The sequence below is a fragment of the Lissotriton vulgaris genome, chromosome 9 (assembly GCF_964263255.1).
Source record: "Lissotriton vulgaris chromosome 9, aLisVul1.2, whole genome shotgun sequence".
Classification (NCBI taxonomy): domain Eukaryota; kingdom Metazoa; phylum Chordata; class Amphibia; order Caudata; family Salamandridae; genus Lissotriton; species Lissotriton vulgaris.
Genome location: NC_141697.1, coordinates 8,113,233 through 8,136,214, shown reverse-complemented (window position 1 = coordinate 8,136,214; position 22,982 = coordinate 8,113,233). Strand labels below are relative to the sequence as shown.

At 51.3% G+C, this 22,982-nt stretch overlaps 1 protein-coding gene across 1 annotated transcript in view; it reads left to right on the top strand.

Annotated features, from left to right (window-relative positions):
• The window catches only part of LOC147689525 (glutamate carboxypeptidase 2-like), a 442,929-nt gene that overhangs the window by 397,294 nt on the left and 22,653 nt on the right, over positions 1-22,982 (top strand). The window lies entirely within an intron of this gene.

The following is a 22,982-nucleotide window of genomic DNA, read 5'->3' as shown; positions in this document are numbered from 1 at the left end:
TGTACAGAGGTACACCACATACCCAGGGCGGGTACTACACTAGCTAGTAGTGGGACACAGCACTGACGGTGTCACCCACCAGAATAGCCTGTCTAACCTTTATCATGCTCAGGGTGACCTTTCTCATTCAGTAGCCAACGCTGAATGGGTGGGTCTTACACTAACACTAGAGCTGCCCTAGGGTAAGTCCTGTGGGGTGAAGTACATGGAAAGTGGGCAACTAGGCAGGTACACATGCATGTTCTCTGCCCAGGTACTGAAAACTCCCATGTGTGTTTTTCCTACCTAGGGGGGTCGGCTCCTTCCTTGGGACACCTCCAGGGTTTTGCTGATTTGCTGCTTGTGGCCTTAAGACTCTGGGCACTTCCCCACTGCAAATGGAGAGTTAAAGTGTGCGCATCCTTCCTATTCATGTTGGGAACTGGTGCTTCTGTGATGGTTTTAAAAAGGTCACAGCCTGCCATTGCAGGTTGGTGTGTGTGCACTTGGATCTATGATGTTCTTCAAAATTTGTCCAGCCTTCCATTGCAGGCCGGGGTGTGCATACTGGCACCTGTGGTGCTTTTAACAATGTTTTCAGCTTGCCATTGCAGGCCAGGGAGTGCGCACTGGCACCTAAGGTGTTTTTTACTAATTGTTCAGCCTGCCATTGCAGGCTGGTGTAGGCGCACTTTCAACTTATAGGGATTTGTGAAACATGTCAAGCCTGTCATTGCAGGCTGGGGTGTGTGTATTGGCACACCGTGACCTGAACTTACACCTCAAGAACAACAACGTCACCAACTCCACCACCCTGATCGACAACCTTGCCAACCTCAGACTCAGACAACTCGTCATAACACCCACCCACGCTGCAGGCCACATGCTTGACCCCATCTTCTCTGCAAGCCCCCATGTTGCCTTCAACCACACCACCGAACTCTACTGGACCATCCATCGCTGCATCCACTTCACCTTCCGGAAGCCCACCACGCACCACCGCACCCAACAGATGCCTCACCGCTGTTGGAGCAAAGTCACCAAAGACGGGCTAACCACCACCCTCGCCCGGAGCCCACCGACCGACTCCACCGACCGTAACCTCAGACAGTGGATCGACGACTGCGCCAACACCCTCACCCTGCTCAAGAAACCATTCAACAGCCACACCAGCAAGAAAGCCATCTGGTTCACTGAAGACCTCCGGGTCTCCAAGCAAACCTGCCGAAAGCTAGAGAAGAAGTGGCCCCATGAACGAACACCGGACAGCTACGCAGCCCACATGGACGCCACCCGCAGACACCATCACCTCATCAGATCTGCCAAAAGGGCCTCCTTCAAAGATCACCTACACAACAATGCACACAACAGCAAAGAGCTCTTCAACATCGTGAAGGTACTCTCCAACCCCAGATCCAACACCAATGACATCCCACCTTAGCAAGACCTATTCGACTCGCTGGCCACCTTCTACCATTGCAAAATCTCAGACATACATGACAGCTTCAATGCCACGACCGCACCGACAACCACTGAGACCCCCGCCCCCACAACCACCACCCGCACCAACCGCCTGCTCTCCTGGACCAACATAAACAATGACGACACCATCAAGATCATGAACACCGTCCACTCCGGTTCTCCGTCAAATACACGCCCGTACCACATGTTCAACAAAGCCAGCACCACCATTGCACCCCATCTCCGGAAGGCCATCGGCATTTCCTTTGAGACAGCAACCTTTCCGGAGAGCTGGAAGCATGCTGAGATCAACGCCTTACTCAAGAAACCCGAGGCGGGCCCTAACGATCTCAAGTACTTCCGCCCCATCTCCCTGCTCTTGTTCCTGGCAAAGGTCATCGAGAAGACAGTCAACAAACAACTGACCCGCTACCTCGAGGAAAACTGCATCCTGGACCTGACCCGTCCCAGTACGGGTTCTGCAGCAACCACAGCACTGAAACCGCCCTCATCGCCGCAACCGATGACATCAGGACCCTGCTAGACAACAGAGAAACCCCGGCCCTCATCCTCCTGGACACGTCAGCCACCTTTGACATGGTCTGCCATCACACACTACGCACATGCATCCATGACGCCGGGATCCAATAGAAGGCCCTGGACTGGACCACCTCCTTCCTCTCCGCCAGAACACAAGGTGTCCGCCTCCCCCCTTCCACTCCGAAGCCACCAAGATCATCTGCGGCATTGCCATGTAGACGCTGTTTAACGTCTTCATGGCACCGCTCACCCATGTCGCCCGACTGCACGACCTCAACATGATCTTCTACTCCAACGACACCCAGCTGATCCTCTCCCTCACCAAGGACCCCCACACCGCCAAAACCAACCTCCAGGAAGGAATGAAGGCCGTCACGGAATGGATGAGAAGCAGCTGGCTGAAGCTGAACTCAGACAAGATAGAGGTCCTCATTCTTGGATCCACCCCCTCGGCCAGGAACGACTCCTGGTGGCCTACCGCACTGGGAGCAGCTCCAACACCCACCGATCACGCACGCAACCTAGGGGTCATCCTCGACTGCACTCTCTCCATGACTAAGCAGGTCAACTCCGTCTCCTCCGCCTACTTCAACACCCTCTGGATGCTCCGCGAAATATACAATTGGATCCCCACCGAAACGAGAAGAACGGTCACCCAGGCACTTGTCAGCATCAGGCTGGACTACGGAAACACCCTCTACGCAGGAGCCTCGGCCAAACTCGTGAAAAGGGCTGCAACGCATCCAGAAAACTTCTGCACGTCTGATCCTCGACATCCCTCACCGCAGCCACATCACACCCCACCTGAGAGACCTGCACTGACTCCCCGTCAACAAGAAGATAACCTTCAAGCTACTCACCCACGCACACAAGGCACTCCACAACACCTGACCAGCGTACCTCAACGGACGACTCAGCTTCTACGCCACCACCCGCCAGCTCCGCTGACCTCACCCTCGCCACAGTCCCCCGCATCCGAAGAGCGACCTCCGGCGGCAGATCATTCTCCCACCTCAACACCAAGTCCTGGAACACCCTCCCCATCCACCTAAGGCAGACCCAAGACCTGCTGACCTTCAGAAGACTCCTCAAGACCTGGCATTTCGAGCAGTAGCAGCATTCCCCACCCCAGCACCTTGAGACCCTCACGGGTGAGTAGCACGCTTTATAAATGCTATGCTATGATTGGTGCTTTTCATCATTTGTCCAGCTTGTCATTGCAGGCCGGGGTGTGCGCACTGGCACCTATGGTGCTTTTAATAATGTGTCCAGCTTGTTATTGCAGGTCTGAGTGTGTGCACTGGCACCTATGGTGCTTTTAATAATGTGTCCAGCTTGTTATTGCAGGCCGGGCTGTGCGCACTGGCACCTATGGTGCTTTTAATAATGTGTCCAGCTTGTTATTGCAGGTCTGAGTGTGTGCACTGGCACCTATGGTGCTTTTAATAATGTGTCCAGCTTGTCATTGCAGGCCGGGCTGTGCGCACTGGCACCTATGGTGCTTTTAATAATGTGTCCAGCTTGTTATTGCAGGTCTGAGTGTGCGCACTGGCACCTATGGTGCTTTTAATAATGTGTCCAGCTTGTTATTGCAGGTCTGAGTGGGTGCACTGGCACCTATGGTGCTTTTAATAATGTGTCCAGCTTGTTATTGCAGGTCTGAGTGTGCGCACTGGCACCTATGGTGCTTTTAATAATGTGTCCAGCTTGTTATTGCAGGTCTGAGTGTGCGCACTGGCACCTATGGTGCTTTTAATAATGTGTCCAGCTTGTTATTGCAGGTCTGAGTGTGCGCACTGGCACCTATGGTGCTTTTAATAATGTGTCCAGCTTGTTATTGCAGGTCTGAGTGGGTGCACTGGCACCTATGGTGCTTTTAATAATGTGTCCAGCTTGTTATTGCAGGCCGGGGTGTGCGCACTGGCACCTATGGTGCTTTTAATCATGTGTCCAGCTTGTTATGGCAGGCTGAGGTGTGTGCATTGGCACCTATGGTGCTTTTAATCATGTGTCCAGCTTGCCATTGCAGGCCGGGGTGTGCGCACTGGCACCTATGGTGCTTTTAACCATGTGTCCAGCTTGCCATTGCGGGCCGGGGTGTGCGCACTGGCACCTTTGGTGCTTTTAATCATGTGTCCAGCTTGTTATTGCAGGCCGGGGTGTGCGCACTGGCACCTATGGTGCTTTTAATCATGTGTCCAGCTTGTTATTGCAGGTCGGAGTGTGCGCACTGGCCCCTATGGTGCTTTAAACCATGTGTCCAGCTTGCCATTGCAGGCTGAGGTGTGTGCATTGGCACCTATGGTGCTTTTAATCATGTGTCCAGCTTGCCATTGCAGGCCGGGGTGTGCGCACTGGCACCTATGGTGCTTTTAACCATGTGTCCAGCTTGCCATTGCGGGCCGGGGTGTGCGCACTGGCACCTATGGTGCTTTTAATCATGTATCCAGCTTGTTATTGCAGGCCGGGGTGTGCGCACTGGCACCTATGGTGCTTTTAATAATGTGTCCAGCTTGTTATTGCAGGCCGGGGTGTGCGCACTGGCACCTATGGTGCTTTTAACCAAGGGTCCAGCTTGTTATTGCAGGCCGGGGTGTGCGCACTGGCACCTATGGTGCTTTTAATAATGTGTCCAGCTTGTTATTGCAGGTCTGAGTGTGTGCACTGGCACCTATGGTGCTTTTAATCATGTGTCCAGCTTGTTATTGCAGGTCTGAGTGTGCGCACTGGCACCTATGGTGCTTTTATTCATGTGTCCAGCTTGTTATTGCAGGCCGGGGTGTGCGCACTGGCACCTATGGTGCTTTTAATAATGTGTCCAGCTTGTTATTGCAGGCCGGGGTGTGCGCACTGGCACCTATGGTGCTTTTAATAATGTGTCCAGCTTGTCATTGCAGGCCGGGGTGTGCGCACTGGCACCTATGGTGCTTTTAATCATGTGTCCAGCTTGTTATTGCAGGCCGGGGTGTGCGCACTGGCACCTATGGTGCTTTTAATCATGTGTCCAGCTTGTTATTGCAGGCCGGGGTGTGCGCACTGGCACCTATGGTGCTTTTAATCATGTGTCCAGCTTGTTATTGCAGGCCGGGGTGTGCGCACTGGCACCTATGGTGCTTTTAACCAAGGGTCCAGCTTGTCATTGCAGGCCGGGGTGTGCGCACTGGCACCTATGGTGCTTTTAATCATGTGTCCAGCTTGTTATTGCAGGTCGGAGTGTGTGCACTGGCACCTATGGTGCTTTTAATCATGTGTCCAGCTTTTTATTGCAGGCCGGGGTGTGCGCACTGGCACCTATGGTGCTTTTAATAATGTGTCCAGCTTGTCATTGCAGGCCGGGGTGTGCGCACTGGCACCTATGGTGCTTTTAATCATGTGTCCAGCTTGTTATTGCAGGCCGGGGTGTGCGCACTGGCACCTATGGTGCTTTTAACCAAGGGTCCAGCTTGTCATTGCAGGCCGGGGTGTGCGCACTGGCACCTATGGTGCTTTTAATCATGTGTCCAGCTTGTTATTGCAGGTCGGAGTGTGTGCACTGGCACCTATGGTGCTTTTAATCATGTGTCCAGCTTGTTATTGCGGGCCGGGGTGTGCGCACTGGCACCTATGGTGCTTTTAATCATGTGTCCAGCTTTTTATTGCAGGCCGGGGTGTGCGCACTGGCACCTATGGTGCTTTTAATCATGTGTCCAGCTTGTTATTGCAGGTCTGAGTGTGCGCACTGGCACCTATGGTGCTTTTATTCATGTGTCCAGCTTGTTATTGCAGGCCGGGGTGTGCGCACTGGCACCTATGGTGCTTTTAATCATGTGTCCAGCTTGTTATTGCAGGTCGGAGTGTGTGCACTGGCACCTATGGTGCTTTTAATCATGTGTCCAGCTTGTTATTGCAGGCCGGGGTGTGCGCACTGGCACCTATGGTGCTTTTAATCATGTGTCCAGCTTGTCATTGCAGGCCGGGGTGTGCGCACTGGCACCTATGGTGCTTTTAATCATGTGTCCAGCTTGTTATTGCAGGTCTGAGTGTGCGCACTGGCACCTATGGTGCTTTTATTCATGTGTCCAGCTTGTTATTGCAGGTCTGAGTGTGCGCACTGGCACCTATGGTGCTTTTATTCATGTGTCCAGCTTGTTATTGCAGGCCGGGGTGTGCGCACTGGCACCTATGGTGCTTTTAATCATGTGTCCAGCTTGTTATTGCAGGTCAGAGTGTGTGCACTGGCACCTATGGTGCTTTTAATCATGTGTCCAGCTTGTTATTGCAGGCCGGGGTGTGCGCACTGGCACCTATGGTGCTTTTAATCATGTGTCCAGCTTGTCATTGCAGGCCGGGGTGTGCGCACTGGCACCTATGGTGCTTTTAATCATGTGTCCAGCTTGTTATTGCAGGTCTGAGTGTGCGCACTGGCACCTATGGTGCTTTTATTCATGTGTCCAGCTTGTTATTGCAGGCCGGGGTGTGCGCACTGGCACCTATGGTGCTTTTAATCATGTGTCCAGCTTGTTATTGAGGTCTGAGTGTGCGCACTGGCACCTATGGTGCTTTTATTCATGTGTCCAGCTTGTTATTGCAGGTCTGAGTGTGCGCACTGGCACCTATGGTGCTTTTATTCATGTGTCCAGCTTGTTATTGCAGGCCGGGGTGTGCGCACTGGCACCTATGGTGCTTTTAATCATGTGTCCAGCTTGTTATTGCAGGTCGGAGTGTGTGCACTGGCACCTATGGTGCTTTTAATCATGTGTCCAGCTTGTTATTGCAGGCCGGGGTGTGCGCACTGGCACCTATGGTGCTTTTAATCATGTGTCCAGCTTGTCATTGCAGGCCGGGGTGTGCGCACTGGCACCTATGGTGCTTTTAATCATGTGTCCAGCTTGTTATTGCAGGTCTGAGTGTGCGCACTGGCACCTATGGTGCTTTTATTCATGTGTCCAGCTTGTTATTGCAGGCCGGGGTGTGCGCACTGGCACCTATGGTGCTTTTAACCAAGGGTCCAGCCTGCCGTTGCAGGCTGATGTAGGCACATTTGGACCTATAAGAATTTGTGAAACATGTCAAGCCTGCCATTGCAGGCCGGCGTGTGCACGCTTGCATTTATGGGGGCAGATTGACAAGGCACTTGTGACGCATTCTCACTGCCGCTGAGTCACTTCTGTGATGCAGCAGCGGCGTAAAGCAAGCACCATTCTACGACAGATTTACAACGTGACACATCTAAGGAGATGCCCAAAGCCAGGAGGTCTGGTCTCCCCCTTTTGCGGCCTGCATCCCCCCCTTGAAAGTCGAAGCCCCCCAGGGTTCTATCTTGAGCCCGCTGTTGTTTAACTTGTATCTGGCCCCCCTCGGCCTTCTGGTGGAAGCTTGTGGTGCAACAATTATATCCTACTCTGACGACACTCAGCTGCTGTTCACATGCAAGAAGAGTGAGGATCTCGATGGAGAGAAGATCAATAAGTGCCTGGGGGAGGTTTTTACATGGTTTCGACTCAGCCAGCTACAATGAAACCCGGAGAAATCCAAAGTTATTCTTTTCGGATGTTTCATCCAAGGTACATGGAAACAATGGTGGCCGACCGACATGTCTCCCCCTCAGGCCTCAGCGGGCGTTGTGAAAAATCTAAGGGTAAAAGTGGATGATTGACTTGCCATGAAAACCAAAGTTCAGTCAGTAGCGGCTACCTGCTACGGCATTTTGAAAATGCTCCGGAGATTTCGTCCCCTCTTGTCACTCCCCTATAGAAAGATAGTGGTCCAGGCTCGCCACAAAGTACGGATTTCTTCCCACCTGAAGAACCTACATTGGTTACCTATCCGCAGCAGAATTCATTTCAAGGCTCATGTATTGGCTTTTAAGGCGCTCCATGTCATAGGGGCCCACTACATCAGGAAACGGGTGACTAACTATACTCCTGGCAGAAATGTAAGATCGTCACACCAACATCTGATCATTGTGCCAAAATGTGCTTGTTCCCGCAGCGGGGGTTGCACCTTTCAGGTGCAGAAGGCCTGTATCTGGAATGGTCTGCTATTAACACTCAGACAGACCACTGACCTATTGACCTTTAGAAAACAACTCAAAACGTGGTTGTTCCAGCAATAATCTCTGGCCGAAACTGCTCTGGCAGCCTTCTCACTGACTTACAGCCTCTAGCGCCGGGACACTCTGTTGAGTAGCTGTGTGCTCTACAAGTATTAAATAACATATCATAACATGCATCATGCCGTAAACCCCTATGCCACATTATACCTGCATCAGGTATGATGTGGGCGTACTGTCGCAGTGGGGGCGGTGCGTCGCAGGAAAGCCTCAGAAAAGTCACTTTTACGACGCCGCTGCATCAAAACCTTGCGCCTGCTTGAATCAGGCGCAAGGCGAGATGCAGCATGTTGGAGTAGTTTGGCGTGTCGCAAGTTTTCTGGCGCATCCCTGCTGATTTGCCGAGATGCGCCGGACCTTGTAAATCTGCCCCATGATCTTTTAAACATCCGTCCAGACTGCCATTGCCGGCCTCCGTGTGCACCGTAGCACTAAAGCTCAGTGTGGCTTCTGTAAAGCACCAGCCAGTCCTGAGGTGATTTTTCACTGCCAGTAGAGCACCCCTAGGGTAAGTCCTGAAGCACGACGCAACTAGTAGGTAAAAGGCAGGGCAGGTACACCGGCGTGCACCCTGCCCAGGCAGTAAAGAATACCCGTGCATGTTTCCACTGCCGATGAGGCTTGCACTTCTCATAGGTTAACATCCGAGAACGGTGGAAATACCTGCAGGCTGCAATAATGGATCGCAGTGGAGCAGCCTCATAACGTTTCCTCCTTTGTATTCACAATGACAAAGCCTCTCTTGTGGTGAAGGGGTTTTTGTAATTCCAAACTTAGAAATGCCACTTCTAGGTCATCGTACCTGAGCAGACAGACACACACTGTCCTGCTACTTGGAAGGATTGCCACAGGCTGCAGTTGATTCATTCTCCATAAGAGACACCGAAGTGAGAATATTCTCACCCTCCATATGATAAGTATGGCCTCGACGTGATTGACGACAGAAGGCCTACTTCCATTCATGAGCTCAGAATTGGAACTCGACCTGTTTTGACAGCGCGTTGACCGTGCCTTCCTCGGCAAACGTGGAGCCTTACATTGTGCGCATTCACGTAATAGCCGGCTCACCACTCACCTCGCACTTGGGCTCCCGGCTGGGACCCATGTGTGTATCTTTTTCTTATCCTTTGCACGGTGCCACAACCTCCACACGAGCTAGTCCATTACCCTTCAGGTGTCCCTACAATCATAGGTCCTGAAGAGACCCTACACTGCACACAGGGTCGAAAGGCCGTCGACAAGTTGCATAAACAAACCATTGTTTACCAGCACTGATCACTGTATCTAGCGCTGCCCACCGTACATATATATGTTATTGGTCATTTCTATGAAGTATTGGAAACCTTGTATATAGTTCACATATATGTCACTAATTTTGTAGGTTCTGTTGTTTCACTGGGACACCTTTCACTCTTTGTAACAGTATTTCATTTCAATGATTATATCAATATTTTTGATTAAAAAAGAAATCAGAGGTGTATTTGCTTCCTTCTCTCTCCAATATCACTATAACCCAGTGTATTGCCGTTGTGCCCACATACTATTATTATTATTATTATTAAATGGGTTTTATTAAGCGCAGACAACCCGGAGGCCTCGTAGCGCTGAAATGACTGGAGGACAGATAAAGGCGATGTAGTTTATTTGAAAAGAAGGGTTTTCAATTCCTTCCGGAATTTTAGGAGATTAGGTTCCCCACGCAGGGAGACTGGCAGAGAATTCCATGCCTTAGCTGCATTCCAGGAGAAGGAGCGGCCTCCCCATCTGGCACGTTTGACTTTGGTTTCGGTGGCCAGAAAGGCTGTGCTGGAACGCAGCGACCTGCGGGGGAGATATGGAATGGCCAGCGAGCAGATCATTGCTGGCGCTTCCTTCCACATAGCCCTATGCATAAAGCACATTGATTTAAACAGTGTTCTAGCTTTGATGGGTAACCAGTGGAGTTTTTTTAGGGCAGCAGTCCCTGAGTCCCGCCTGTTAAGGCCCAGCAGGAGGCGGGCTGCTGCGTTTTGCGTGACCTGGAGCTTCTTTGTTGTAGTCGCCGGGGCCCCTAGGTACAGCGCGTTCCCGTAGTCTAAATGGGACAGGATGATAGCTTGCACCATGATCCTGCGGGCTTGTGGGGGGAGGAGTGGTAGTACCTTCCTGAGCATGCGCATCAAGCCAAAACAAGTGGCAGATACGATTGTTGCTTGGTAGGTGAAATTCAAATTGGCATCAAGCCAAATGCCCAGGCTCTTTATTTGAGGTTTGGACTGGGGCTGGGTGCCCATGCATGGGGGCCAGTTTGGTAGCAGGCAGGGGATGTTTGGATTTCCCAGAATCATCAGCTCCGTTTTATCGCCATTAAGTTTTAGGTGAGAGCTGGCCATCCATTTGTTAACTGCCACTAAACATTCCTCGAGATTGGGCGAGGAGGCGATGGTTTGGTTCACGGAGACGATCAGTGAGTATCGTCAGCATATGTGACCAGCTCCAGGCCGAATGAGTGAACGATGTCTGCCAAGGGGAGCATATACACATTAAAAAGGGTGGGACTCAGGGACGAGCCCTGAGGCACACCCTGGTTGAGAGGCCAGGACCTGGATTGTGTGGTGCCCTCAACTACTCGGAAAGAGCGATTTTCTAGGAAAGATTGTAGCCATCGAATGGCTGTTCCTGAAACTCCTATTTGCTTAAGACGGTGAATGAGGATGGTGGTGTTTACAGTGTCGAAAGCGGCACTAAGATCCAGCAAAATAATTGCTGTAGTGCCGCCCGAGTCCATCTGTTTCCTAGCTAATTCTGTTACTGTCAGGAGAGCTGCTTCCGTTCCCAACCTGGGCGAAATCCTGCCTGGGAATCATGAAGTATGTTGTTTGATTCTAGGTAGTGAGTGAGAGATGAGTTGATGTGTCTCTCGAGCAGTTTGCTTACCCAGGGGAGCAAGGATATTGGACGATAATTGGCCATGTTGTCTGGATCTAAAGAGGGTTTTTTCAGAAGAGCTCGTACTTGTGCTTTCGTCCAGGCCGTGGGGACTATACCAGTAGTGATGGAGTTATTAAGGATGTTAAGAATAACTGGCCGTATTGTATCTATGATCTTTTTTAAGTGGCATGGGGGTGCAGGATCGCTTGGGGATCCAGATTTGACTTTTTTTATGATAAGCTCCAGGGCGTCCACTTCTACTGGAGGGAACTCTACCAGTCTGTGGGGTGTGATGCCGGGTGGCATGGTTGCTTCGAGGTCAGCTAGATCTGGAGCGACAAATGCCGATGAAATTAATTGTATTTTATTATAAAAATATTCTGCTTGATTGTTACATCGGGATTGTGCTTTACTAGGGTCAGGGGGGATAGATGGGGTATCAATTAGAGATTTTGCGATTTGAAATATTTCTCTGGGACAGTTATGGGCGTTATTAATTTTGTCTTCAAAGAAGCGGGCCTTGGTTGAGTTAATCTCTGCTTTGTATTCTTTTATGGCATCATGATGATTTATTTTAGCTGAGCTGCTGCGAGAGGCCCTCCAGGTTCTTTCTAACTTTCTACAGTGTCTTTTCATTTCTTTGAGTTTGGGGGTGTACCATGGTGATACCTTAGATTTAGTTTTTTCCCTTAGGGTTGTTTGTGGCAACACATCGTCAAGGGCCTTGGAGACCCATTGAGAGTAATTGTCATACAATAGAATTGGGTCATCCATAGCTTGTGGGATGTTGGTAAGTAGGGCATCTGTCCACCTGTAAACAGAGAGCTTAGTCCATTCTCTCCCCTGAAGCAAAGTACGCGGAGGTGGTGAGGCAGAGGTGGTGTGTTGCCACCGTAGGGGGACCAGGTAGTGGTCAGACCAAGTGAGGGCCAAAGGGGTTCCTACTACTAGTCTGTGATCATTGCTAAATACTCCATCCAGAAGATGGATGATACATTGGGATGACTTCATTAAGTGTCCACAGGAGCCTTTGTGTTTTGACAGTGGGCCTTCCTCTGCTCTAAAACTCTTTGTGTACCTTTAAGAATGATTCCATCCCACACTAGAGGCTGGGGGAGCACATCTGTGCAACCCTAGCGACAGATGCAAAACACTGGGCATGCAACGGGAATCACAGACCAAGCTGAATCGATTGGAGGAAGAGGTTCTGACCCTCGGCCTCTTGAGCCAGATAATGTCCCTACTAAAGATTAGGATCTGCATTTCATGGGCACGGGGCAGGCAGGACTGAAATTCAAGGAAGACGTCTGTGGTTCAATGGGAACCCTCCTGTACCACACCCGACTTCAAAGGCACACTCCAGTATATCCACTGGCGCCACAATACAGCAGGGCAGAGATACACCTGTGGGGATGTGGGACCGGCGAGTGTCATGATTCTCACCTGTGTTTCCGCAGGAACGTCATTGAACTGAAGACTGGTCCACAACTCCCTATCACCTATGCGCTCAGACCTTGTCTAGACTACAGAGGTAACACGGGGAAGAAGGGAGACAAAACAAGGAAAAAAGGAAGAAATCCTTCAACGTATTCAGCATTCAGAGGACTTCATCAAGCAACGTAAAAGCTGTCATCAGGGACTAACTTAAAGCTGTAGGGAAAAGGGAATATAATTTAGAATTCAACCAATTCTACTGGGATTCTAATGTCATAGGGCCCGATTCACAGAGCTAACTTAAGACAAAATCCTAAACTTACTACTTTTGGTATTCACAGAAGTTAGGATTTTTTCATAAGACAGACTTAAGACAGACTTAAGTTAGGATTCTGTCTTAAGTCTGTCTTAAGACAAAATCCTAACTTCTGTGAATACCAAAAGTAGTAAGTTTAGGTTTTTGTTTTAAGTTAGTTCTGTGAGTCAGCCCCTCTGTAAACACCTTCAGTACCTTAAAAACTCCCTTTTTCTTCTATGAGGAATTAGGAAATATTGATTGAGACAGTATGAATTGTAGGGCTGAAAGGTAAAGGAAAAATTCTTAAAACAAAAGCATGATTGAGAATATTCTGCTTAACATAGGAATATAGTACTTGCGCACCTATACAATTCTTGAAATGCACATAATTTTGTGAGAAGGCGAATAAGCAAATGCAACATAAATTCTTCTTTCTCTATTGAAAGTCCTCTGAAGGTAGTCTTCGCAATGTTGAAGGAGAGGACTAAAACAAAACCCCAAGTGCCTTCTCTACTTCAGGTAAGTTCATAGCCATTAATAAATAAACATAAATATACACACAGGAGCGCTTAGCACCGTAACCACGGTGTCAATCAATATAAATTATAACTGAAAGCAGCGCAAGTGCGCTGTTACCAGTTCCAGAGCCTGAGTCCAAATAAACTGTCTCTCCACGCCAGATGGAAGGCACAAAGCACGGAGGGGCAGGTACAGGAGATCAGTTGTCGAAGATCAGGACGCCGAAGATCAGGACGCCAAAGAAAAGAGAAAACAGCCGACGCAGGAGGGAGGGGGCGCGACAGACCGGGAAAGGAAAGTGAGCGGAAACTAGAACGCGAAGCGTCTTCGCGGGCAGGGGGCCAGTCTTTCAATCACCTGACTTCCTCCTGCACATGTGCATCTGTGAGTGGCGGCGGCCATCTTGGTAGTTCCTTCTCTATCCGCCGGCGCTGCAGTCCTGACAGAGAGCCTGAAACTACATGGTGCGCACTGCCTGAGGAATCTGTTGTGCACAAGGAAGATTACTGCCATTGGAAGAGACTGTGTGCCCTTTTTGAATAGTGACTGGCCTGGGCTGACCACCTGCTGCTGTGTGACAACCTGAAGTGTGCTCTTGAAGGGCTTGTCAAACCTGCCCCCTGTTCTCTGGTGGAGGTCTCAGGGACATCAAAGACCTCCCCCGAAGGACCCACACTGTCTGCATGTGACACCCTGAGAGCCGGGCCCTCTTAAGTGCCCACATCGTCTGCTGAGTTCCAATTAGTAGCTCAGCATGAGCATGGAACTATGAATAGTGTCTGGAGACCGGATTGCCTCGTTCGGACCCCAAAAGCATTGCCCGAATCTAAGGAGTGGGCCCTCGCATCATGGGAACCTCAAAGCGCATAAGTGTCTTGTTGAGGGTGAGCAACTGCACAGTTGTGGGATCCCACGTGACCCGCTTCGCCAATCATGCCGCATCTCTCTCATGCGACACGTTGACTGCATGTTCATTGCGTGCAGAGTCGTCCGATTCATAGGTTGCGGCCTTTGGAGGTAAGGGTGTACCCATAGTGGTGCCGCATTCTACCTCGTGTGACACAGCTGAACTTGCGCCTAGGTGTGTGACCGGAATTGACTGCTGTGACCAATATCAACACGAACCAGGCGTTGTGCCTCATTTCCAGGCAGGTACGGAATTTGCAACTCTTCATTATGGGTGACCGATATCCTCTGGTGCAACCAAGATCAACGCGCACCAGGTGTTGTGCCTCATTTCCAGGAAGATATGGAACTTGAAACTCTTTGATGTGTGTAACAGGTATCTCTGGGCAACCAGGATCAATGCGCACCAGGAATTGTGCCCCATTTCCAGGGAGGTACAGATTTTGCTACTCATTGTTGTATGTGACAGGTATCATCTGGTGCACCCAGTAGCAACACACACCGGATTTTGTGCCTTATTTCTAGGGCGGTACAGAATTTGCAACTCTTCCTGTGTGAGACCTGAATAGTCTGGTGCGACTCGTAACATGGTGCACCAGACAATGTGCCAGGAATTGCCTGGGTGTGACTTTGATTGACATTTGCCGGACGGGTGCCTCTTGCTTCCAAGAGGAATCCCTGCCACCTTCCCCATTCGTCTCTTATTTGTTTTTGGCTCCCAGCGTGGTGGACCAACTGCCCTCTCCTCACCCGGGCTCTGACAGACAACATTGTGTGGCCAGGTATTATTGCCTGGATTTGGCCTTGGTATTGAGAGTAACTGACGGGTTTGAAGGGACGCTTCTGAGAATGGTCAGAAGTGGGTCAAGAGGCTGCATGACCCCCCCTGCACACACACACACATGCTTTGCAGAACTGGGCTGCTACCAGGAGGCCTCTAGTGCAACCAATTTGAGTGTCTGACTATTGCCCTCAACCCTCTTCTGCAGCCTGTAGGTGAACTTCTCGAGCGGTGGCCAAATCCTCCATTTGCCAATTGCCTCCTTAGTGGTTCTGCTACCTTCCCCCACCATCTTCTCTAAGCTCCTAAGTGTGACTTCCGCAGCATGCAGCCAAGTATCTGGGGGAGGGTTATTTCAAATCTGTAAGTGTAGGGTAGTCAAAGCGAATTGGAGGATGAAAGGAGGCATGGGTCACGAGGTCTACAGTGAATTACCACTTGACCGGCCGGATATCAGTGGTGTTACCACATTATGGTCCTCTGTGCATAGGGGTGATAGCACGTTCCATACAGACTTGACTGAAATCTGTTGCATCGCATATTGGTGCTGAGTGAGTGTGTGTGGGTGGGAGTGACAGTCTGCGGACTGCCTGTGATTGATGAGACTGGCAACCTTGCCAGAAGATCACTACATTTGGCATTGGTTTTACCCGTGCGGCCTCCTCTGCGGTTCTGCTTAAAAGTGTTATAAATCTTTTTTGAAAATATTTCCAATCTCATTGTGGTGAGGGTGCACCACATAACTGTGTGATATTAAATTATATAAATTGCCAGGGTGGGCCTAGGTTTGACAGTGTGTTACAGTGCATAAGGGTGCTGTTGGGCGTTCGAGTTGGATTTTTCCCAAGTGTGCATACTACTGATGTCATTTCAACACTGCTGGACCCAGTACGGCTAGTAATATTCCCAATTGTGATTTATGCCCAGAGATACATGATGTTCATTGTGAGAGGTTGGCCTGGCATATGCTGTCCACTATTCTAGTGGGCACCTTGCACCAGTCCAAACGACCCTTATTGATGGTAGGTTAACGACAACCTTTATAGAAAGCTATCCTAGTGGTAGCTGTGGAGAGCAGCCTTCAGGCTATGTCTTGGAGGAATGTAAGCAGGTTGTTTTAACAGTCTATGATCTTGTGAATGACCAAATGAAAGGAGAACCACACCATGTATATATATATATATATATAAAATCTATGTATGTATTTTAAACACATCCCTCAAGTCTCTTTGAGGCGAGAGGCAAAAGTACATTCAGTAAACTTAATATCACACAGTAAATTAGCACAATATACGTCGAGCCCTGGGGCGTACCACATCATACATTAAGAAAGTGGTATAAGAACCACGACTTGCATAGACACAAGACCTAGAGCCTTGACGACTGCTGGGGCCACCAGGAACCACCCAAGGAAGTGCCACAGGTGACCCACTGGTACGCGTGCAGTGTGTGAACACAGCTGCAAATCACTATTAACTTCTATGGGGAAAGTCGCAGTTTGAATTTTAAAGATAAAGGACACTTAGAGGAGGACTTTAAAAAAAACCTTTAGTCTTAAGGGGTTCTAGGGCCAAAACCCATGGGAGCATCGAAGTACTCGAGTTACATCACCCAGGGAAGCTGGGTGCGTAGGTGTAATTTGGTGTCAGGAATCGTCATCGTTTTCAATGGCGATCTGCTGCAAATTGCTCCTGCCATCGTAGAGGAAAGTGTCCGGAGTGATCCAAGCCTGGATCGAAGATGAGAAGAACCTGAAAGCAGAGGGGACAGAGTCTCGGGCACTAGCCAGTGACCAGGAGCACGATAGGCGGATGCCCACCAATGTCAGGTTATTTCAGGTGAAGAAGGTGAAGCTTGACTCTTCAGCCACGAGGACCAGGAGGCGTTGACGATGACCAGATTCTGGAATCGAGCTGTCCCACAAAGGATGTCAAGTGCTGCGGTGTCGGTTTCCAGATTGGAACGAACAAGCCTAGGCAACAGCAACCCACCCACAAAGCAGAGAAGGGGCTTCGGTTCAGACCAGCAAAGTTTGAGGGGCCACTTGGTAGGGAGTCAGAGCCCATATAGAGCAACCAGGGAAGCCCAAGGAAAATCAGATTGGCCTTCGTGGGGACCCACCAGTAAACGGACCGGGGATCGCAAAGGAGCCCAAGCGGAAATGCAAGACACGGGCTCACGGAACACTTTTGGAGTGTAGGCCCGTAATCTTCAGTGCAGATGGTACTCGATGCTTGGGCTACAAGTAACCCAAAGCACACCTTCAGCAAACCCCGGGAAGTTAATGCACTAGCAAATGTGCACGGTGTCCAGGGGTTCCGGTTCCTCGTCACTCGTCACTCGTGAGGGCTGCGGGTCTCAGCTTTGCTGGGGACTCGTGTCGGCCTTCAAGAAGTCTGGAAATCCTGTTTCTGGGCTGCAAATACTTCAGAGTCTGGCGGGAGCTTCGGAGGTGCAGACTGGCAAATGCTTCGTTGGCGCCTGCTTGAGCAGGGGAGTCACTCCTTGACCCCAAGGCAGATTCTTCAGTCCTCTAGTTTTTAGTAGAGCACTGAGGTTCCAGGATTCAGTTTTAGAGTTTCGCCCATGTGTGATCTAAAGTCCTGTTGCCAGGGGTTGCTTACTTATACTAAAGAAAGGGGTTGGACATACTCTTGGGACCCACCTATGGGAGGGTTTGGAAAGAGGGGTGGCTACACCCATTTACTTTGTCCAGTTTCATGCCAGAACAGGGGCTGAGTCTCCCTGCAACCGCTTTGAACTGGGCTATGCACAGGGACACCAAATGTGCCCCCAGTGCAGACATCAAGGCACTATCAGAGTGCACCCACCCAGCCCCAATACACTAAAGCCAGTCTGGGAGTTGGTTACACCTCCCACAGGAAACATATTGTCCAGGCCTCCCATGCCAGAGTTTTGTCCAGCAGCAGGAGGTCAGAGGCGTACCTGTGGCTGCAGCATCCATTTTGTGATGCCAGGGCTCTTTTAAACTATTACAGGGCAGACCGGTGTGTACATGTCTCTCCCTCTAGATGGGTAGAATCCTACCCCGGCCGCAGGACTGGCAGGGGGTAGGATTCCAAAGTGTTTGACACCAAAAACGACATGTTTCCATGCAGCCATTCCAAAGTTAGCATTTACTGCAAGGTTATAATGCACTTAAGAGTATATGGTCTGGCTGCATCACAGAACAGCCTCAGAGAATAGATTCCGAAAGCTGTAAAGGGGTCCTGCACATGCATGAGCACCCTCTCACACAAAACCAAGCACTCTGCCTTCAGGATTGATAAGGCCTGCCATAGGAGTGACTGATAGATTTGTATGTGTCAGTGATTAAAGGTAGATATAGGTAATCTATATCTTAGTAAGGGGTGCATGCACCATCTTACCCAGGCTGCAGTAGCAGACCTGTAGTGCCATTTTGGAAGGCTTCCCAGGGGTGGCATAATACATGCTGCAGCCCCTGGTAGGCCTCTGGGGTACCTATGCCCTTGGTACCTAAGGTACCATATACTAGGGACTCACAAGGGTACTCCAGTAACCAAACTGGAGTGTACCTAAAGTACATGCAATCATTTTAGAGAGGAAGCAGCTAGGTAGGGGTTCTGGATAGCAGGGACCCGGTTAGGCTAAAGTCGAAAAACTGTGAAACATCAGCAAAAAGTGGGGGTAACCATAGTAAGCAGATTCTACTCGCATACAGATTCGCCCCCCCCCCCCCCCCCAAATGCAGGACATTACACTAACCTTGACCAGTTGAGTCTTCATGTTCTAAGTGGAAATATCTGGAGAGGTTATCTGCATTGGCATGGTTACTCTCAAATATATGTTCCACTGTATAGTCCATCCACTGTAGGGAAATGGACCACCTCAAAAGTTTGGGATTTTCACCCTTCATCTGTTTCAGCCATAAGAGGGGCTTATGGTCAGTTTGAACAGTGAAGTGAGTGCCAAGTAAGTATGGACTCAGCTTCTTCAGAACCCAAACCACAGCAAAGGCCTCTCAATAGCTGACCAACGTTTCTCTCTAGTGATCAGCCTTCTGCTAATAAAAGCTACTGGATGGTCCTGACCTTCATCAGTCAATTGTGACAGCACAGCCCCTACCCCCAACTCAGATGCATCTGTTTGGACAATGAATTCTTTGGAGTAGTTTGGACTTTGCAGAATTGGTGCAGTGCACATGGCCTGCTTCAGGTCATCAAATGTCTTTTGACAGCTGACTGTCCACTGAACTTTATTTGGCATTCTTTTTAAAGTTGTCATTCAGGGGTGTCTCAATAGATCCATACACCTTGACAAATCTTCTGTAATACCCAGTCAGGCCCAAGAAAGCTCTGACCTGAATCTGGTTAGTTGGAGCAACCCAGTCCATGATGGTCTGGATTTTGCTCTGCAATGGTTGAACCTGACCTCCACCTACAAGGTGGCCCAGGTACACAACCTGACTCTGCCCTATCAAGCACTTAGTAGCCTTGATAGTTAGGCCTGCATTCTGCAGGGCCTGAAAAACTTTTCTCAGGTGGACCAGGTGATCCTCCCAGGTGGAGCTAAAGACCGCAATATCATCTAGATATGCTGCACTATAGTCTTCCAGGCCTGTTAGGACTTTATTCACCAATCTTTGGAAAGTGACAGGTGCATCCTTCAAACCAAAGGGCATTACCACAAATTGATAATGCCCACTAGGGGTAGAAAATGCTGTCTTGGGCTTTGCATCATCAGCTAATCTGATCTGCCAGTAGCCAGCTATAAGATCAAATGTGCTCAGAAACTTGGCTGAAGCCAAAGTAGCTATAAGCTCATCTGCTCTTGGGATTGGATGGGCATCACCCCCAGTGACTGCATTGAGACCCCTGTAGTCTACACAAAACCTCATCTCTCTCTTACCACCCTGGGTGTGAGGTTTAGGTACCAAGACCACTGGACAAGCCCAAGGGCTATCTGAGTGCTCAATAACTCCCACATCCAACATCTTCTGGACTTCAGTCCTGATACAGTCCCTGACATGGCCAGGTTGCCTGTAAATCTTATTTTTAACAGGTAGACTGTCCCCAGTATCCACTTCATGAGTGCACCAGGTAGTCTGACTTGGAGTCAGTGAGAACATGTTCCTATACTGATTGAGCACCTGTCTGACCTGACCTCAGGACACCCCCGCGCCGCACGGCCACCAGCTGTAGCGTGTGCGTCCCCTCGCTACTGTCCTCAGCCTCGCTGAGCCAGCCCCGTCGACCCCGCCCCCCGCCGTCATATTTTGCGTGTGTTTTCTTTATTTTGTGCTGCCTGTATCGTTTTGCCCTTCTGTTCTGTGCCCTTTATTTTTCCTTTTTGGTGCCTTGCATTGTTTAGCGCCGCTCTCTGTGCCCCCCCACCCGCTTCCCGCTCCCCGCTTCCCGCCGCCTGCGTGCGGCCACGCCCCCTTACCTTCTGTGTCCTCCCCGCTCCCACCTCCCAGCTGCTCCGCCCTCCCTCCCACTTCGCCATAAATGGCGACCGCGCTTACGCGCAGCATTGACGCGCAGCGTGCGCGCCGATTGTGCGCCGAAGGCGCGCCAAAGGTAAGCCCGTCTGCGCCCGTCCGCGCCTGGACCGCGCCCAGCGCCAGGACCCCTGGCCCCCACAGTCCCCTGTCCAGCCGCCGGACGCACTCAACGCCGGCCGAGTCTCGGGCTGCTACCGAGCCACCCCGAGACGCACCCACGGACCCTTCTGCTGCACTGCCTGCAAGTTCACCTGCATCTGGATCTGCACCACTCCAGCAGCGCCCAAGACCTCGACGAGCAACAGCAGCAGCCACCTGAGATGCATCTTGCTCAACACCCGCTCCGTCCACAGGCACGCCATCGAGATCTGGAACCTGCTCGACACCACAGCCCCAGACGTCGCCTTCTTCACGGAAACCTGGATGAATGCCTCCTCCGCACCTGACATTGCCATCGCCATCCCAGACGGCTACAAGATCATCCGAAGGGACCGCATCAACCACACCGGAGGAGGCACCGCCATCGTCCACAGGAACACCATCCGCATCACGACCAACACCGATGACACCCTCGCTAACGCCGAGCACCTGCACTTCCAAGTCCACATCAACCCCAAGACCACCCTCAGAGGCACCCTCATCTACAGACGCCCTGGACAACGCACACAATTCAGCGAAGACATCGCCGACTTCATCAGCCCGCACGCCCTCTGCTCCGCTGACTACATCCTCCTCTGGGACCTCAACTTCCACATGGAGAACAACAACGACCGCAACACCACCACCCTGCTGGACAACCTCGCCAACCTGGGACTCAAGCAACTGGTGACCACCCCCACCCACTACGCCGGACACACACTTGACCCTGTCTTCTCATCCAGCAAGGACATCGCCTTCAGCCACGCCACCGGACTTCACTGGACGGACCACAGATGCGTCCACTTCAGCTTCGCAAGGACCACGATCCACCACCACCAGCAACAGGCTGCACGCAGGAACTGGAACAAGATCACAGCCGACCAGCTTGCTTCCTCCCTGAGCACGAACCCCCCCACCAGCACAACGAACCCTAGCCAGGCGGCCACCAACCTCACGAAGTGGATCAGCGACTGCGCAGACGAGCTCGCCCCCCTGAGGACCCCGCCCAGCAGACCCGGCAGCAAGAAAGCCCCATGGTTCACCGACGAACCCAACACCGGACAACATGACTGCCCTCAAGCTCGCCACCCGGAAACACCACCAACTCATCCGCGCCACCAAGAAAACTGCATTCAAGGAACGACTGGACAACAACGCACACAACAGCAAAGAACTCTTCAACATCGTCAAAGAGCTCTCCAACCCCAACGCCGGAAACAACGACATCACCCCTTCGCAAGACCTCTGCAACTCCCTCGCCTCCTACTTCCACAACAAGATCGCGGACATACACAACAGCTTCAGCACTCAACCGACGAGCACCACGACCGAACCACCGCCCCCCACCACCACCCTCCGCTCCTGGACTCCGATCAGCACCGAAGACACCGTCCGCACGATGAACTCCATCCACTCCGGATCTCCAACCGACCCCTGCCCTCACCACGTCTTCAACAAGGCCGACGCTATCATCGCACCCCACCTGCGGGACATCATCAACACCTCCTTCGACACCGCTACCTTCCCGGAGAGCTGGAAACACGCCGAACTCAGCGCTCTACTCAAGAAGCCATCGGCTGACCCCACCGACCTCAAGAACTACCGCCCCATCTCGCTGCTCCCGTTTCCTGCAAAAGTCATCGAGAAGACCGTCAACAAGCAGCTGGCCGCCTTCCTCGAGACGAACGGCTCCCTCGACCCCTCGCAGTCTGGCTTCCGGGCCAACCACAGCACAGAGACCGCCCTGATCCCAGTCACCGATGACATCCGAGCGCTGCTCGACAACGGAGAAACAGCGGCCCTCATCCTCCTCGACCTCTCCGCGGCCTTCGACACTGTCTGCCACCGCACCCTAGTACAACGCCTCAGCAACGTCGGAGTCCAGGAGAAGGCACTGGAGTGGATCATCTCCTTCCTCGCTGGAAGGACACAGAGAGTCCGCCTCCCCCCGTTCAGATCCGAAGCCACTGAAGTCATCTGCGGCGTCCCTCAAGGCTCCTCGCTCAGTCCAACCCTCTTCAACATCTACATGAGCCCCCTCGCAGACATCGCACGCCAGCACAACCTCAACATCATCTCCTATGCCGACGACACCCAGCTGATCCTCTCCCTTACCAACGACCCCGCCACCGCCAGAGCCAACCTTCACGAAGGGATGAAAGAGGTAGCCGAATGGATGAAGAACAGCCGCCTGAAACTGAACTCGGACAAGACGGAAGTTCTCATCCTGGGATCCTCACCCTCCGCCTGGGACGACTCCTGGTGGCCCCCCGCCCTAGGCAGCGCACCCAAACCAACAGACCACGCACGCAACCTGGGCTTCATCCTGGACTCCTCCCTCTCCATGACCAGAAAAGTCAACGCCGTCTCCTCGTCGTGCTTCAATATCCTGCGCATGCTACGTAAGATCTTCCGGTGGATCCCCACTGAGACCAGGAAG